General features: G+C 37.3%; 1 protein-coding gene and 1 long non-coding RNA gene across 2 annotated transcripts in view; one reads left to right on the forward strand and one right to left on the reverse strand.

The window, feature by feature from the left end:
- The window catches only part of LOC128665078 (BRCA1-A complex subunit RAP80), a 103,660-nt gene extending 97,596 nt beyond the window's left edge, over positions 1-6,064 (reverse strand). Inside the window, exon 1 of the mRNA XM_053719831.1 lies at positions 5,899-6,064. The gene's annotated coding sequence lies outside the window, so the exon portion shown is untranslated. The remainder of the gene's footprint in view (positions 1-5,898) is intronic.
- A 4,142-nt stretch (positions 6,065-10,206) lies between these two features.
- LOC128665079 (uncharacterized) lies at positions 10,207-11,167 on the forward strand. The gene is made up of 3 exons (XR_008402991.1): positions 10,207-10,331; positions 10,415-10,517; positions 11,084-11,167. It is a non-coding gene; the product is annotated as an uncharacterized LOC128665079 (long non-coding RNA).
- Positions 11,168-14,707: the final 3,540 nt, after the last annotated feature.

Consider the following 14,707-nt stretch of genomic DNA (forward strand, 5'->3'; position numbering starts at 1 on the left):
AAGTTATTAACCCCTAAACCTAAGTCTAACCCTAACCCCCCCTAACAAATATAATTACAATAAATCTAAATAAAATTACTACAATTAACTAAATAATTCCTATTTAAAACTAAATACTTGCCTATAAAATAATCCCTAAACTAGCTACAATATAACTAATAGTTACATTGTAGCTAGCTTAGGGTTTATTTTTATTTTACAGGCAACTTTGTATTTATTTTAAACTAGGTACAATAGTTATTAAATAGTTATTAACTATTTAATAACTACCTAGTTAAAATAAAGACAAATTTACCTGTAAAATAAAACCTAACCTAAGTTACAATTACACTACACCGTGACGTGGGGGGGAGGCGTGTCCTGTTGTAGATTGACCGCAGATGGGAGAGACATCCCCTCTGTCGGTACTTGTGCGGGAGCAGCATTTAGTCTTTGACACTGTTCGTTACCTGGGCTGGCGCTGATAATGCGTGCAGCGTGCTGTGTGTACTGGGGGCATTAACTGAGTGACTTGATTTATTGTTACGAATCTGAAAATCGGCTGATACACTATAGTGGGGGTGTGTAGCGGCTAACATTCAGGATTGGTCTGAAAGCTGGAGCCTATCAGCCTATGGCTTGCGCTCACGTCAGACGCCAAACAATTACAGAATATCGCTTATTTTTCATAATCCGGGTGGCGGTTCTCCACATAACACTAAATGGTTAAATTAGGCTAACAGCTATGAAAACATACAGTGAGACATAGAATAACTATTAGGGAAATGCGGCATCTTGTATATATTATATATCAGTTACGCACGATGACAAACACCAGCAGACAGGTATGAATATGTGTCTTTCACTCTTTGAGGCTAATATCAGATTCAATGAGGTATCACATTATCCGGGGATTGTATATGTAATATTATTAAACATACAGTCACGATATCATGATCTATAACTGGGGTAATTTCCAAAAAAACACTTATAGTGCTTTCCCTTCCAGTGAATATAACACTTGTATAAGCCCAGTAAGCCTATCAGGATAAGGGATGAGAAGTGTGCAGGTGCATCAAATAAAGGGCAATTAAACAAAGGGCTTCTGTGATTGGTCCCTTTTGGTGGGAAGGGTGGGGCAGTACAGGTAGCTCAGATCTTTATAAGATGTTTATGCAGAGATAGAATACATGCCTGAGGAAACTGTTGACACCGAGAAACGCGTTGCATGATTTTTACTTATTGTATATGAGGGATATATGTATTTTTAATTGTTTGTAATTTTATTAAATCTTTTTTAACCATATAAACCTCATTGCAATTGATCATTCTTGAGCTACCTGTTCATCCTGAATGCTGTGGATCTTCCTGCTTCATTCCCTATACAGCCAGCTGGGTTGCTGAGAAAGCCAGCCTGTCTCTACTGGCACAATTGAGTGCCGCCACAGAATGTGAGTACCCTGCACAGATTGCAAATTTACCAGTGTACCCTTGCAGATTCACACAGTGGTGTGCCTTTGTTTGCACCTAGCTCCTGCTTCCATATTGCTGGACACATCATACACAGTCCGTCTAGACACAGAATCTTCTACCTTGGATACCAGGGATTGCCGGATCAGCCAGCTGGTGTGCTGTGAATACCAGCCCGCTCCTATAGGCACATCAGAGTGCCTCTCCAGATTGTGAGTACCCTGCACATGTTTTATATCTGATGTTGGCTGTTTCAGATTCACACATACAGCGCCTCTTTCCTTGTGTTTGATTTTAAATAAATGAAATACAATTAAATAAAATTATCTAAAGTACGGAAAAAAAAACACTAAGTTACAGATAATAAAATAATTACAAGATTTTTAAACTAATTACACCTACTCTAATCCCCCTAACAAAATAAAAAAGCCCCCCAAAATAAAAAAAAGCCCTTCCCTACACTAAATTACAAATAGCCCTTAAAAGGGCCTTTTGCGGGGCATTGCCCCAAAGTAATCAGCTCTTTTACCTGTAAAAAAAAAAAAAGTACAAATACCCCCCCCCCAACATTAAAACCCACCACCCACACAACCAACCCTATTCTAAAACCCATCCAATCCCCTCTTAAAAAAAAAACTAACACTTACCCCCTGAAGATCACCCTACCATGAGACGTCTTCACCCAACCGGGCAGAAGTGGACCTCCAGACGGGCAGAAGTCTTCACCCAACTGGGCAGAAGTGGACCTCCAGACGGCATCTTCTATCTTCATCCATCCGGCGTGGAGCGGAGCGGGTCCATCTTCAAGACATCCGACGCAGAGCATCCTCTTCTAACGACGGCCGACGACTGAATGAATGTTCCTTTAAATGACGTCATCTAAGATGGCGTCCCTTCAATTCAGATTGGCTGATAGAATTCAGAATTAAGGAAGAAAAAATCCTATTGGCTGATGCAATCAGCCAATAGGATTGAGCTGGCATTCTATTGGCTGTTCCAATCAGCCAATAGAATGCCAGCTCAATCCTATTGGCTGATTGCATCAGCCAATAGGATTTTTTCTACCTTAATTCCGATTGGCTGATAGAATTCTATCAGCCAATCTGAATTGAAGGAACGCCATCTTGGATGAAGTAATTTAAAGGAGCCTTCATTCAGTCGTCGGCCGTCGTTAGAAGAGGATGCTCCGCATCGGATGTCTTGAAGATGGACCCGCTCCACGCCAGATGGATGAAGATAGAAGATGCCGTCTGGATGAAGACTTCTGCCCGTCTGGAAGTCCACTTCTGCCCGGTTGGGTGAAGACTTCTCACGGTAGGGTGATCTTCAAGGGGTTAGTGTTAGGTTTTTTTAAGGGGGGGATTGGGTGGGTTGTGTGGGTGGTGGGTTTTAATGTTGGGGGGGGGTATTTGTACTTTTTTTTTTTTTATAGGTAAAAAAGCTGATTACTTTGGGGCAATGCCCCGCAAAAGGCCCTTTTAAGGGCTATTTGTAATTTAGTGTAGGGTAGGGCTTTTTTTTATTTTGGGGAGCTTTTTTATTTTGTTAGGGGGATTAGAGTAGATGTAATTAGTTTAAAAATCTTGTAATTATTTTATTATTTTCTGAAATTTAGTGGGGTTTTTTTCGTACTTTAGATAATTTTATTTAATTGTAGTTAATTGTAATTAATTGTAATTAATTGTAATTAATTGTATTTAAATTATTTAATTATAGTGTAGTGTTGGGTATAATTGTAACTTAGGTTAGGTTTTAATTTTACAGGTAAATTTGTCTTTATTTTAACTAGGTAGTTATTAAATAGTTAATAACTATTTAGTAACTATTGTACCTAGTTAAAATAAATATTACTATTAGTTACTATTAGTTATATTGTAGCTATCTAAGGGTTTACAGTATTTTATCGGTAAGTATTTCGTTTTAAATAGGAATAATTTAGTGAATTGTAGTAATTTTATTTAGATTTATTTAAATTATATTTAAGTTAGAGGGTGTTAGGGGTTAATAACTTTATTATAGTGGCAGGGACAGCAGATTAGGGGTTAATAAATGTAGGTAGGTGTCGGCAATGTTAGGGCCGGCAGATTAGGGGTTAATATTTAACTAGTGTTTGCGATGCGGGAGTGCAGCGGTTTAGGGGTTAATGTATTTAATATAGTGGAGGCGATGTCCAGTTTGGCAGATTAGGGGTTAATTTTATTGTTTGTGATGTGGGGGGGGACTCGGTTTAGGGTTTAATAGGTAGTTTATGGGCGTTAGTGTACTTTTTAGCACTTTAGTTAAGAGTTTTATGCTACAGCGTTGTAGTGTAAAACTCTTAACTACTGACTTTAAAATGCGGTATCAGTCTTGACAGGAGAGGATGTACCGCTCACTTTTGGTCAGACTCGTAATACCGGCGCTATGCAAGTCCCATTGAAAATATAGGATACGCAATTGACGTAAGTAGATTTGCGGTATTTCCAAGTCAGGCCAAAAAAGTGAGCGGTACACCTGTACCTGCAAGACTCGTAATACCAGCGGGCGTTAAAAAGCAGCATTAGGGCCTCTTAAGGCTGCTTTTTAACCCTAATGCACAACTCGTAATCTAGCCGAGTGTTTGCAACAATGTTTAGAGCAATGATATACATAGTTGTAAACACTTCTGCCATAGAACACTAAAGACACGTGCATGCTCCTATCATCCTACCTTGGTTTAATAATAGAAGTACATTGGAAATTTGATTCAAATTGCATGCTCAATCTGAATCATGAATAATTAATTTTGACTTTACTGTCCCTTTTATGACAGTGCATCATTTCAACATCCCTTTAATGGAGTTATCATTCTACTGTACCTAGAGGATAAGAAAATGCACGAGAATATTAAAATATGCACTATACACCATTATAACTAGGCTTACCAGAAGTCCCACTTTTACTGGGATTGTCCCGGTTTGGAGGCGCTGTCCCAGTGTCCCACCCAGTTGTTCATTCTGTCCCAGTAGGGTTGCCACCTCCAGGTTTCAAATCATGTGTCCGGGCTTCAGACCGCCTGAAACCCAGACACATTATTCAAAATGACTGGACTGTGGCTCTCCAGCATAGTTGGATGCTTGTACTTTGTTACATTCAGCTCTGCTTAGCTTAACGTTCGTGTTCTTTAAAGTTTACATTTAGTAATACCGGCTGAGTGAGCAGCGTAGGATTTTTTTAAATTTTGTAGTACCACTTGGTTTATTTTTCTAAGAATTTAACACCCCCGACCCCTGGTGACATTGCCGGTAATACACCTTTAGGGGAATCATATGGTTATGAATAGGAAGTACAGACAGGCAGGATTTTTTGCCTGGATCTTGCTTTACTTCATGCAGGATAGCATTTTGGCTGTAATCTTCCTGCATTATGGTATAGAGCTTTAGCAGGTACGTGTTTCTTTTTACTTTCATTCAATGTTGTATTTATGCCTTATCAGTATTTGGCTCTGTTCCTTAATAAGACACATAAAACACATATTACACAGCAGATATTAAATTGTGAAATTGATAATTATGAAAGTGATAATTATGCTTGATGTTTGGCATTATTTAGAATCTGAGATTTAGATTAATGATTTATTTGCCATGACAACGTAATGGTGCCTTTTTCACTAGGGGGTGGTGTTATGGTCTATTTAAACTGTGTGATTCACTTGTTTGACTGAGGAAGGGTAGAGTATACACGAAACATTACACACATAAAATCTACTACTTTAAAAGGACCGGTAATTACCACGCCCCCTTGACCACGCTCCTGACCACACCCCCACTGGCACCGCACCAGGTGGTCCCAGTTTCACCTCTAAAAATTATGGTAAGCCTAATTATAACTTCACTGTGTGTGAGAAAATACGTTTTAGCTCTTGTGTTCTGCAGAAATGAATAAAAATAGACGCACACCTGGTCTATATCATTGGCAATTAGACTATATATATATATATATATATATATATATATATATATATATAAAAAAAACAGGTTACACTGTCAAACGGCATAAAGATCCTAAAAGAATGGTTACTGAAATATATATATATAGTCCCTTTGTAACAGGTATAGAGTGACAATTTAGTCTTTGTAACAGGGTCATCAGTGTAGTTTACACAGTTACGCGGATATTAAACATTTACAAAAGTGTAGGATAGTTTGTAGCACATTCATTGCGTCTTCAAATTGGGCAGTTAGAAAGTGATGCTTTCATAGTTTATAATGCAGTTAGTAACGCAACCATCCCATTATCAGAACTGTCAAAATGTATGACACTAATTAATACAACGTAGAAAGGGCTTTTATCTAGGGCAGGGGTAGGCAACCTTGGCTATCCTGATGTTGGCAGTGACATATTCATGGAGTCGGTTTTGTGGGATAGTTAATGGCATGACTGTGGTACTTCTAAGACTTCCACACACGAGTCTAAATTCTAAAAACTCACCGGTCCACTCTTATAATCCTCCGCTGACTCGAAGGGTAAGTTTTCATTAACAGCCCTGGTTAATGTATCTCATTTAATAATAACAGCATTTCCTCGCGCTCTGGCCTCTTCTTCTAAACGCGTTAGCGCTTTCAGGAGACTCAGACTAGTGCATGAGAGAACGAGAACGCGCAGAAAATAGAACTCTACCAAGTGACAGAGGAAGAGGGGGGTGACTAAACACAATTACTTACGCCTCCTCCGCCGACCGGATATAGAACAATCGGCTCGTCATTGGCAGTAGCTTGCTTCTTGATTGTAGCGAAGTCAGTCGCTTCTTATAGTGATTGGAGAACGCTAAGAAAGTTGTTCGTGTTACGTTAATTATGTTTAGGGTTGTTTTGTAAATATTAAACATAAAAAATCTGGACATTTTGTTGCATATACGGATGCATTAGATGCTTTCCTTAAAAACAGTTTTACTTTCACTACGGTTATACACTGATGTGAATTAATGTCATTCGCGGAATATTTCTGCAAACATCCCGTTAGACGAGAAATTGTGTTGTTATCTCGTAGGGTATTTTATTCATTTATCGCAATGCTCATTAGAAGGGAAATCTCAGCAAAGCTATCGGGTTTATATTGGAAGCATTCTGATAGTATTTGGACACTGTACTGTATGGTGAGAGTCTACAAGCCATCACATCCGGGATTAAAGTCCAGCCATTCACACCCCACACAACAAAGCTGTAATCCCTCCCACTTTTAAATGTTTCCTTAGTTATTTTTTATTTTATTTTTGCCTCCAGCAAGGCGTTATAGACTGGTGAGACGTGAAATGCTTATCTACTCCTGGATTGTGAGACCCATTATCCCTCTCAGAGAGTAGAGAATAGGACAGAGGGGTGTAAAGGAGAATATTTGTGTTAGAGGCCCTGATATCAAAGATTCTCCAGCTTGAGAGAAATTGTAGTTTAGAATTCACAAAGGCTGAACTCACTGAATTTTCAAAAGAATAAGGGTGGAACTCTAGCATGGCGAGATCTCTCTCATTTAGCTATGTGAAGCAGGGATAAGCAGACTCAGTGCAATATGGCACTGCATGATATGAGAGTTTTGTTACACTTACACTTTGCATTGTATTTTATATTAGTATACATTTCAGATTGGGTCCTTTCAGTATTATTGCATTTAAGCTCTGCAGTTTCTCATTTGTATTTTAAAACATTTAATTTTTAATCTAGCAGGGATTTTGCACATTCTGATTATGCTTTGAACGTTTCTGTAATTACATTAAAAACTTAAGCTCATACTTTGCATGTTTCTGTGTATCTTTTACAAAAAACATTGCATTTTGTATTTTCTCCATTGTAAACTGCTTCAGAAAGTGGGAGGGACAGGGTAATTTCCTGGGCTCAACAGGGGTGTTCCCAGGGTATGTCTGAAGCTCTCTCACAAGGTAGATAGACTGGTGTAATAACATATGTGTAGGAAGCTGCCACCGGGTAACTGCAGATAACTGGCATGCACCGCATAACTCAAAGGTTCCAGTGGGATAAGTGTCACATAGTCTAAATTCTCTTTGTAGTCCTTATATATACATTCAACAAATGGGTACATTCTCATGTTTAGATAAGGATGAGTTATAGGCCCCAATTTATCAAAGTCGGATCAGGTCCGCAAGACCTCGCTAAATGCGGAGAGCAATATGCTCTCCGCATTTAACATTCCACCAGCAGCTCACAAGAGCTGCTGGTGCAACGCCGCCCCCTGCTGACTCGCGGCCAATCGGCCGCCAGCTGGGAGGTGTCAATCAACCCGATCGTATTCGATCGGGTTGATTTCCGGCGATTCCTGTCCGCCTGCTCAGAGCAGGTGGACAGGGTTATGGAGCAGTGGTCTTTAGACTGCTGCTGCTGCTTCATAAGTTGTGTTTCTGGCGAGTCTTCAGACTCGCCAGAAACACGGCCCTTCAAGCTCCATACGGAGCTTGATAAATGGGCCTGATAGAGTTAGTACGGGCTATGATAGCCCTTATATGGAACTCCTGAACAGGGAGACTCAATGTATAGTTAGTTCTAAGGGTGTAATATTGATGTATATCATCTGACAAGGTATGTACACACAGCACCCAGAATAAGCGGGGTAAATAATACTAATAGCTAGGACCCTTATTTAAACATCAGACTAAACAGTCATCATAGAGAAATGGAGAGCTGTAAGTTTGAACGAGACAGATCACTTATTTGGGTTGAAATAGAATATAGTGTCCAGAACAATGTGATTGCCTGTGGTAAAACCTAGGTGATAAGACCTCCATTTGGGAAGGGTGTGTGGAACCAGTGACTCTGTCTCGAAGGTATGTATTAAATTAGAGAGTCAGCATTATCTTACAGGGAGCTGCAAGATACATAGAGACTGTCCATATCAGAGTGAAGTCACCCAATTCCCCTCCGGGTATAACTGATCTTGCTGCTGAAATGACAAAGGCTCAGGATGAAGAACATGGTGAACGGGCGCTGCCAAGAGTACTCTCCTAGACAAATCTGAGCTGCCAGGGATGAAGATTGCCGATAAGTATGAGAGATCAGGATCGCATCTGTCTCTGCTAGGAAGGGTTTCACAGAAAAATTTAGGTCTCCGGTCCTCACAAGACAATTGGGTGACTCCATACAGCACATCGGGTGTTCTGAGCCTCCGCTTTTTTGACGCCATAACTTAACTTCCCGCAGCTCCATGAACTGCACCTCCCCCTGAGCTTGAGTGAACAAAGTAGTCTCAGCCACGCTGAGAGGAGGCTGTGAGCTGCTGTGTCGTAAGTCATGCTCTATTGCGGTCGCCATTTGTAGATCTGTAGTATACGGCTGCTTTTGAGAGCGAATTTTCATGACAGAGATTAGATGTGCAAAATTACAGTCCATTTTCTGGGCTATAGCAACCAAGAGGACTTGTATCTCATTATGCAATGTCTCCTCCATATTGACAAGTAGCTGTACCTCCTCGTATTATTAGTGAGATAGCTCTGCTTTACCCGGCAGAAAACAGATATGTAGCAGGTCATAGCTCAAATGTGCGGATATAGGATGCGCTTTAACCAATCATTTGTCTCTTTCAGCAAATGTCTAGTTTTAGAAACATATAGATAAGTAGCAGCTCACAGCTTAAATATGCAGATATAGGATGCTCTTTAACCATTTATTTGTCTCTTTCAGCAAATGTCTATTTTAGGCGATTTTCGTATACACAAATGCATTGTATAATTTTTTATTTTTTTTTAAATGTATTTTTTATATCATAATTTTTCAGATATTTGTAATATTGAAATGTTTTAATGTTAATTATTCATAGGTGATTCGGATTACATGAGCCTCCTTGGCTCATTACGCCATTGCGTAACCCCACAGACGAGGCACAGGGGCGCTACAATTGGGCGCACAAGCGGACTAGGGCTGTAGTGGAGCATATGTTTGGGCTCCTCAAATGAGATTTGGATGCCTGGATAGGTCTGGAGGAGCTCTCCAATACAGCCCTAATAATGTGGTAAGGATTATTATAGCCTTCAGCGTCCTTTATAACATAGCTCAGCAGGCTGGGATTCTGCAGGCTGTCCAGGTGCCCCTAGCCCTCCAGCAAAAATGATGAGGAAGACGCTGTTCTAGAGGGGCCATTCCGGGACAAGGGGGTCAATGTCAGAGACAACATTATTAACCGCCACTTCAGACGGTAAATACTATAAGTTATATAGGAGCATTGCGAATATGTGAGACTTTTAGTAAAATGAAAGTAGAATTGTGTGAACATGTTAGGATTGTTCAAGAAATGACTATAGCAAAATCTAAAATATATTTTATTATCATAGGTAATTTATACATCATATGATTCTGGCATTGGCTCCTGTAATGACTTTGTTACCTGATTTTTAAAGACAACATCAGATGGTAAGTATAGACAATGTATGGCCCAAGACTGGGGGGGGGGTGCCCTATTATCCATCATATGGCATACAATTAGTTTGCATGTATTATTTATTTTAGACATTATTAGATTTTATATATTCTGAAAGGGATAAATGCCACAGATAGCAGATAAAGGGATTCTCTGAAGCACATAGAATTGACAAAGTCATACATCAGTGGTTAAGTATGGACAATGTATATGACTCAGATTCACAATTTATTGTTATAACATAACACAAAAGAGGCTACATACGCTTAGTAAGCTATTGATATAAATATTTTAGGAAATAGTGTTAGGGGAGGGATGCAGAACTATGTCCCATTTTATTAGATATTTGATTTACACTTTATTTTCCATTAGGGAGATTTACTTCATCTACAAACTGAAAGTGAAGAATACCAGACTGAAAGTGAAGATTACCAATGTGATCGTGTCTGTGGCATTGTCTTTCAACTGTGCTGACTTCAAAAAACATACAATGACACATTCACATGGTAAGTGTACACAATGTCTGGAACAAGACTGGGGATGCAGGATACATCCTATGGGAAACATTTATGTTTCCTCATTTCTTTAGATGGTATTTCACAATCCTCTATTTTGAAAGTGATGAATGAGACACATAAAGAAGATAAACTGATATTTTGAATAGAATCGACTTTTAAAGATCATACATCCAGGTTAGTTTGCACAATGCATGCTATTGGTAAGAATCATAGGAGGAATAATGTGAAAATATTTCATAATATATTGAATGTGTCTAACAATTTTCACCATTTCCTATTTTTTAAGACGTTTATTTAATATACATTCCCCCAGCTTTGTGCTAGAGAGGACTCAGATTGTGATCAATCATACAGATAAAGGGATATATTTCATAGGTGACATTTAGGTATATTAGTTTTTGAAGGGACAGGAAATATTACATTCAATTATGTCCCTCATAAAATTGAATAATTAGGTATTTTTGCACGAAATAGGATGTTAGGTATTATTTTGTCTAATTTTAAATGTTAATATATAAGTCAACTCTTGATTAGACAAATTAACGTGATTAAGTTAAAATTACGTATATATAGATATCCAGTCGGAACCTGGCTTTAATATCAGAACAAACAATAAATGTTAGAGCATAGACAGAAGATGACTTTACAATTATTATACTTACAGAATATTTTTTTAGTCATGTGTTATGAAATAATATAATTGCTTTTAGATTATAATTTTTTTTTCTTTTTTCTTACAGATTTTCAATTTTGGTGAATTCATAAAAGAATATTTATTTATTGTTAGAATCTAATTTTTTTTTAATAAATATCTTTACATACTATATATTCTTTTATTTATTTAAATACATATTTTATAATTATATATATATATATATATATATATATATATATATAATCTCTATCCAAGTAAGACACTAACAAATACATCCTTCTAATATTAAGACATGTAAAGAAAAGAATAGTCCCATGACTGGTTGTTAAAGTATCTATTTTAGAAGCACATGCCTGATATTAAATATAATACAGTTACTTATTTTCCTTCATTTTTTTTTAAATTTCTTTTTAAATATTAACACAGCTCAAACAGATAACAAGTGTTAAAGTCTTTTATTTTACCAAAATTAAGGTGGAGTTAGATACAGCTAAATAATTTTTGGTTTTGTGATTTAGAGATATACAAATCTTAAAATGTTAATGACGAGGCTATGCAGTTTAAAGTCTACATAACAACTTTGGTTATATCACTTTTAAGAAATGTGTAGGGTGAACTTGTTAGATTAAAGTGACAGTGTAGCTTAATTTTATATTCACATTCTAATATCTATCATTCATGTTTTTGGAAAAGTTTAATATATTCTTAAAATAAATTTAGCTTAGTTATTATGGTATCGTTATTTACAAGGTAACCTAGGTAGATTAAATGATAGTTAAGTTTATTTTCACATTTAGACAGCGCTAGTTATTGTATGCCATATTGATGACTTTTCACTCTAGTGGAGTCATTTGAAGGGACAGTTAACTCATATATATTTCAAAATATAATTTCTCACAATTATCCTCTTTACCTGCTGGAGTGTGATGATCTGCTTCAGCAGATAATGTTGCAGTGAAAATGTTAAGTTTGTATCTCTTTTCCTGAGAAAGTCAGGCAATATGGTCTAAACTACCTGACTTATTCAGTAGTGAGAGTTACTGTTATAGAAATAAGGCACAAATACTTAATCCAAAATAGACTTTTCAGATTAGATAATGAGAAAGTTCAGGAGAGAGTTACCAACGGTAATAGCGTTTCAAGACATACAAATCAGATAGAGATGTTTTATCACTTGTGGTAATGATCAATCTTGAGCCGCGAAATATCAGCATATAATTCAGTATCCACTTCATGCACTCACACATTCGAACATAAAATATTTATAAGTCCATTCTCACAATTGAAGCTCAGGTGATAGAAAGATGTATACGATATGACATAGTATTCTCAGATACAGATGGCGAAATAACCTTAAGACACTGGTAGATAACTTATGCAGCGTTTTTTAGAGAGAGCTTGTACCTGGGTGACCGCTCCGGTCGGCGTCTAAAGTGTGAGTGCGGCTTCCGGATTGCTGAAAGTAGATCCAGCGGCTTCTTGATCCAGAAAGGAGAATGAAGTGACCGTTCAAAAACGGCAAATTATTTCAGCTGAAATGTTCATATGAACCTTAGGTAAAAGGTAGACGGAATTCAAAGTAATTAGAATTGACCCAAAAGGCAATAATAGTTATAGAGAACGAGTAGTTAAGCAATACAAATTAGAGTAACAGGAATCAATCTAGCTTGAGCAATTTCCAGGCAAAGAATGAATGGCCTAAATGTGCTATAAATAGGGAGTTACCTGTTCAAGGCGGGATATACCTTAAAGGTATATCACATACTCCCCCCATCAAGGCCTTCCCACATCATCAAGTGACGGTCTCAACGGATACCTTTTGTGAAACTTCTGTACGAGACGTGGGGCATGTACTTCGGATTGTCTTTGCCACGAGTTGTCCTCCGGTCCAAAACCCTTCCACTTCAGAAGATATTCCAGGTGTTGACCTCGAATTCTGGAATCCAAAATCCTCTCAATTTCATATTCCTCCTGATCATCTATCCGAAGAGCAGGAGGGGTAGATTTGCCATCCTGATTTGCTGCCTTGTATGGTTTTATTAGTGAAACATGAAATGTGGGGTGTATCTTATAAGAAGAAGGTAATACCAATCTGACAGTAGAGGAGTTCACTATCTTATCTATTTCAAAAGGACCAATGAACTGGTTTGCTAATTTCTTTGAAGGTACATGTACCTTTAAGTTTTTAATTGATAACAGGACTTTATCACCAACCTTGTATTGAGGACTAGGTCTATGGTGTAAATCATAATAAAACTTTTGATAATTCTTGGCTTCCAGGAGATGAGCTTTAACCAATGTTAACCTTTCCTGCAAATTAAGTGAGTAGTCTTTAGCAACAGATGAGTTCACCTCTGTATTGGTAATCAATATGTTAGTTGGATGATATCCATATGTCACATAAAAAAGGAGTCATTTTTGTTGACGTTGAAATTGAGTTATTATATGAAAACTCAGCCATGGGTAAATAATCAATCCAATCATCCTGAAGATGGGGTATATAACATCGTAGATATTGCTCTAATGTTTGGTTCAATTTTTCTGTCATTCCATTTGTTTGTGGGTGAAATGCTGTTGAATACCTAGAATTTATTTTCAGCAATTTACATAATGACCTCCAGAATGCCGAGGTAAATTGTGTTCCCCTGTCTGTGACAATAGTTGTCGGAAGGCCATGTAACTTTACTATGTGGTTAAGGAATACATTAGCAGTAGTGTAAGCGTTAGGTAAACTTTTCAATGGTATAAAATGTCCCATCTTTGTTAAGTGATATATTACTACTAATATAGTATTATGTCGATGTGACATAGGCAAATCTACAATGAAATCCATCAAAATTGTGGACCAGGGCCTATCAGGAACTGAAATTTATCAATCCTTGGATTGATGGAGTGTACACCTATATAGCACTCATTCCCTAATTGATAGTGACAAAAATTGGACAAGAGCTGTGTCTCCTTAGAGGAGAGTGTGCGTGGGGATGTTTATTAAAATATAACCTTTATTGGTAATCTTTTAAAAATATACGGCAACAAACACAATTGACATACAAACTTTATTAAAAACACAGGTTTGGGTCTTAATAGATTATTATCCGTTATTCACGGAGTACATTACGTGGTTGTGGTGTGTTTCAGAAATTACTCGGGTTGGAAGTCAGGTTAATCCCAGTGATTATATAGTGATTTATTATACTTTGAGCTTATATTTGAGAAGGCTGTGGTATTGTGATATTTACTCTATTGTTATATGAGTGATCTGTGACTCATCTTTCAAATCAAATTTTGATATTAAAGGTATTAGCGTAAATATCCCATGTTATCACCAATATTTATTATTAATGCTTGTAAAATTGCATTTCATATGTATCTTGGTGAGACACTGCTTAATTTCCTAGTAGTTGTCTTCTTATTTCAGTATGATATTGTGGGAAATATATGTATACTGCTGTTTTAAGTAGCCTCCTAACTATATAGATACTGAAAGTACTTTCTGTGTATAGTATAGTAATACTGGTCGGTAAGTTAATGTATTAACCCCTGTGATATCTTGGATCGTGTATTTATCAATACTTAAGTATGCACAAGCATTGTGCTTAAATCACAAGCATTGTGCTTGATATCTTAGATCGTATATTTATCACTACTTAAGTGTGCACAAACATTGTGCTTGAATCATTACACAGAAATTGTATTTTTTGAATTTCTT

Source organism: Bombina bombina, chromosome 6 (genome assembly GCF_027579735.1).
Source record: "Bombina bombina isolate aBomBom1 chromosome 6, aBomBom1.pri, whole genome shotgun sequence".
NCBI classification, from domain to species: Eukaryota; Metazoa; Chordata; class Amphibia; order Anura; family Bombinatoridae; genus Bombina; species Bombina bombina.